Here is a 5,170-nt window from a genome sequence, read left to right as displayed (position 1 = left end):
AAGATGAAAAAAAAAAACTGCCTTAAACACCCACATAGTATAAACTTGTACTTATCTTTACCTCATGAAAGAGGCTTGGCTTTGCCTTTGGCTTTATCATGGAGCAAAGCTTTGTCAAACAAAGCCTAAGTAATATTCATATTTGCAGGGAAACAGCACTGAAATTAGAACAGTAAACACAAATCAGTGTATATGACATTTTGTTTGCTTTTCATGATAAAACAAATCTTGCATTCCTGGGTGGCTTAGTGGGTTAAGACGCTGCTTTCGGCTCAGGTCATGATCTCAGGGTCCCGGGATCGAGCCCCAAATCAGGCTCTCTGCTCAGCAGGGAGCGTACTTTTGATCTCGCTTTCTCTCTGTCAAATAAATAGATAAACTCTTTAAAGAAAGAAACTGAAACAAAACAAATCCTTTTCTGTTCCTTTATTCAGTGCTAGTATAAAAAAGGAGCTTGACCTAAAGTACATATGTCACTTGAAAGTGTTAAGTGCATGATATGAAATTCTAAATGTTCCATCCATTTCCTCTAAATTTTAGAGGTTCAATAAATAAAAACAAAATAAATGGATAATCAAAAAAAAAGATTGACTATTTGGAAAAGATCACTTAAATTAAAAACAGGATTATTTTTCTTTTCAAATATATTACCTATTGAACAAAAAAAATGGGGCGCCTGGGTGGCTCAGTGGGTTACTCTGCCTTCGGCTCAGGTCATGATCCCAGGGTCCTGGGATGGGGCCCCACATCAGGCTCTCTGCTCAGCAGGGAGCCTGCTTCCTCCTCTCTCTTTGCCTGCCTCTCTGCCTACGTGTCCTCTCTCTCTGTCAAATAAATAAATAAAAATCTTTAAAAAAAAATTAACCAAGATTTTTTTATATCACAATCCACTTGAAATTAAAGTTAAGCATTGGTAAAATAAATATTTTAAAGTAACTGTACCAAAAATAAACTTTATATACTTAAATAAAGACAGCTGTGGGAGTTAGCAGTAAGCACCTGTTATTAGCTAGACAGGTACTTTAGAGCACAAATAAGTCAATGCATAAATGATATTTTAAAGATAAAGGGAAGAATCTTTAAGACCCAGAAAATGTATTTGCCCTGAATGGATCTCAAAATCAGGAACTCAACAAAATCCTTGAATTCAAAAATATATTCTCCCTTACAAATATATACATACACACACACCTATATATGTATGGGTATACACACACATATACATACAGAAGGCCTAAAATTTTTATTCTTCTGTGTAACATTTTAAAAATTAATATTTTACTTTTTACAACAGTTGATGGTTCATAGCAAAATTGAGGGGGAGGTGAGATTTCCCATATAACTCTTGCCCCCATTTATGCACAGCCTTCCCTATTATCAACATCTTCCAGCAGAGTGGTACATTTATTACAACTGGTGAATCTATGTTGATAAATCATAATCAGTCAAAGTTCATAGTTTAAATTATGGTTCACTCTTGATGTCGTATATTCTGTAGGTTTGGCTAGATGTATAATGACATTATTCCATCATTATGGTATCATGCAGAGTATTTTCATTTCCCTAAAATCTTCTGTGCTGTACCTATTCATCTCTCCCTCCTCAACCTCCAGCAGCCACTGATCATCTTACTCTTCTTCATAGTTGTCTCTTTTCCGAAATGTCATTTGGTTAGATTATAAAAGTATATAGCCTTTTCAGATTGGCTTCTTTCACTTAGCAATATGTACTTAAAAGTTTCATGGCTTGGTTGCTCATTTCTTTTTAGCACTGAGTAATATTCCACTGTCTGGACATACCCCAGTTATTTATCCATCCATTTGCTGAAGCACATCTTGTTGCATCCAAGTTTGGGAAATTGTGAACAAAGTTGCTATAAATATCTATGTGTAAGTTTTTGTGTGGGCACGAGTTTTCAATTCCTTTGGAGCACAATTGCTAGATTGTATAGTAAGAATATATTTAGTTTTGTAAGAAACTACCAAACTGTCTTCCAAAGTGACTGTACCATTTTGCAGTGAACCAGCAATAAATTAGAGTTTTTGTTGCTCCACATCTTTGTCAATATTTGGTGTTGTCAGTGTTGTAGATTTTGGCTGTTCTAATGTGGGTATAGTGGTACCTTGTTTTAATGTTCATTTCTCTGATGACCTGTGAGATAGAAAATTTTAATATATGCTTATTTGCCATCTGTACACCTTCTTTGGTGAAGAGTCTCTTAAGGTCTTTGGTATATTATTTAATTGGATTATTGTTGAGTCTTTGTATATTTTGCATAATAGTCCATTATTAGACATATCTTTGCAAATGTTTTCTCCCAGTCTTCTCATTCTCTTAGCATTGTCTCTTTTAGAGCAGAAGTTTTTAATTTTAATGAACTTCATAGATTTTCCCCTGATGTTGGACCTAAAAGTCATTGCCATACCCAAGGTCATCTAAGTTTTCTCCTGCCTTACATTCCAGGATATTATACTTAGTTTATACCTTTGCCTTTTATATTTTGGTCTGTAACCTATTTTGAATTATTTTTTATGAAGCATGTAGGGTTTGTGTCTAGATTTTTTTTTTTTAATGTGTAGATATCCAGCAGTTCCAGGGCCATTTGTTGAAAAGACTATATTTGTTCCATTATATTGCTTTTACTCTTTTGTCAAAGATAAGTTGACTATCTGAGGCTCAATTTCTGGACTTTTTATTCTGTCCCATTGACCTTTTTGTCTATTTTTTCATAAATAATACACTGTCTTAATTATTCTAGCTTTATAATAAGTATTGAAATTGGGTAGTGGCAGTCTTCAACTTTGTTCTCATTCAATATTGTGTTGGTTAGTCGGGTCTTTTGCCTCTCCATATAAGTTTTAGAATCAGTTTGCCAGTATCTGTGAAATAATTTGCTGGGAATTTGACAGATACTTCATTGAATCTATAGATCATGTTGTGAAAAACTAGCATCTTGACAGTGAGTCTTCCTTCTCATGCACATGGTTTATCTTTCCATTTATTTAGTTCTTTTCTGTTTTATGAATCAGAATTTTATAGTTTTCCTCATATAGATCTTGGACATATTTTGTTAGATTTATACCTAAGGATTTCATTCTTTTAGGTACTAGTATAAATGGTATTGCATTTTTCACATTCTACTTGTTCATTCCTGCTATATGGGAAGGAAATTGGCTTTTGCATATCAACCTTATATCCTGCTACCTTGCCATAATTACATATTTACCTGCCTATATTTAATAGCAAATTTAATAGCAAACACATATGAAAAAAGTAATATATTGGCCATAGCAGAACCAAATACTTCCATTTTTAATGAATCCTAAGTTAGGACTTACATTGTGGAATGTTATTTCATTATCGAAAATGGAGAGTATTACTACCTCATGTATATTATGACTATGTAGTCATGTATAAAAAACTGATCAATTGAGGGGCGCCTGGGTGGCTCAGTGGGTTAAGCCGCTGCCTTCGGCTCAGGTCATGGTCTCGGGGTCCCGGGATCAAGTCCCGCATCGGGCTCTCTGCTCAGCAGGGAGCCTGCTTCCTCTTCTCTCTCTCTCTGCCTCTCTGCCTACTTGTGATCTCTGTCTGTCAAATAAATAAATAAAATCTTTAAAAAAAAAAAAAAAAAAAAAAAAAAAAAAAACTGATCAATTGAAAAAGTGTCTTTTTTTTCTAATTATTATTCAGCTAATTTTTTTCTTGTTGAATTTTCAAGTCCTGGAATTTCAGACTAGATGGGGCATATATAAAGTGAAAAGTGTGAGGAAAAGCACATTTGAAACAGTGTCAGAAGATCTGAGTTGTAGTCCAATGTTGGCATCCATTTGCATGGCCATGGACAGATACCTTTATACTCTATGCTTGGTGGAGTGAGGGTGTACAAAAATAAGTATAAGAGAAATTCCTTTGTTGTAGGTGCTGTATGAAACTATGCTAGTGATATTAATAATCACCAAATTACAGTACCCATCTGCATCTGCACATGGAAAGGAAGAACTCACTTCTCCACATGGTAGTCAAAGAATCTTTGTGATGGAGTCAGAAGTTGAACTTAATCTTTAAAATGTGGATTTTGATAACTGATTTGCAGTTTTAAATATTAGTCAATAGGATAGTATATCATGATTGAGAGTAAGGCCTCCTGTCTCATTTAACAGAAAATGTAGAATTGTGTAGCTAGTTGTCTAACTCAAATTTTCGTGACAGGAAAGTCTTTCCAATTTAATAGTTCAGACTTTTTTTTATTAGTTAATAAACAGAAGAAATTGGGTCACCAACTATCGTTTGGTCATTCAGTTAATTATTTTTGTATCCATTTTATATCTAGTACTTAACTTGAGGAAATAGATATTGGTGTTTTACTTTAAATTTACAATTTTGACTAAATCCAAATAATTTTCAGTTGTTACATAAAGTAGTTGCAAACTTTGACTGCCAGTATTTCTTTTTTTTATTTTAAAATTAATTTCATTGGCTTCCATAGATTTTAATCCTCTAAAATGGCTAATAGTAAATAATAATAATAGTATCACATGTACTAGTGTTTTAAAGAATTTTACACATGTTGACTCTAATCACTCACCAATAATCTGCCATGTAGGTACTGTTATTATCCTTATTTTACTGATATGAAAACTGAATAGTTAAGAAACTTTCCCAAGATAACCCAAGTTGAGAAACTTGCTGAAGAAACTTGCCAAAGTGGCAGAGCCAGAATTTACAACCATAGTTCAGGGACCAAAGCCTTTATAACTTATAGCTTCTCTAATGAAATGGCTATTGGGCCTCCATTTTGAAAGGCCAGTATTAAAGTTTTAGAAATGTCATATTGTTTAATTTTTTAATGCAAATATAATTACTTTAAACAACTAAAGTATAACTTAATATGAATATTCTAGAGTCTCTGGAAATTATTTTAGGTTTTAGGTGTGAATAGTTTTGCATAGTATGTATCTTGGCCTGTTCCTTTATGTACTGGAGGATCAGAGGTACTTTGTTTCCTTACTCTAGATATGGACATGCAATAATTATGATTCGAAACATTGAAAGTTGAATTATTTGATCCCGTAAGTACATTGGCAAATTCTGCTTTACAAAGAAACTTCATATCTGTGCATTGAGATCTTTAATCCTCAGATCCTCATACAGTATCCCATTTTATCTT

The sequence above is a fragment of the Mustela lutreola genome, chromosome 18 (genome assembly GCF_030435805.1).
Source record: "Mustela lutreola isolate mMusLut2 chromosome 18, mMusLut2.pri, whole genome shotgun sequence".
Classification (NCBI taxonomy): Eukaryota; Metazoa; Chordata; class Mammalia; order Carnivora; family Mustelidae; genus Mustela; species Mustela lutreola.
This window is presented reverse-complemented; position numbering follows the sequence as displayed.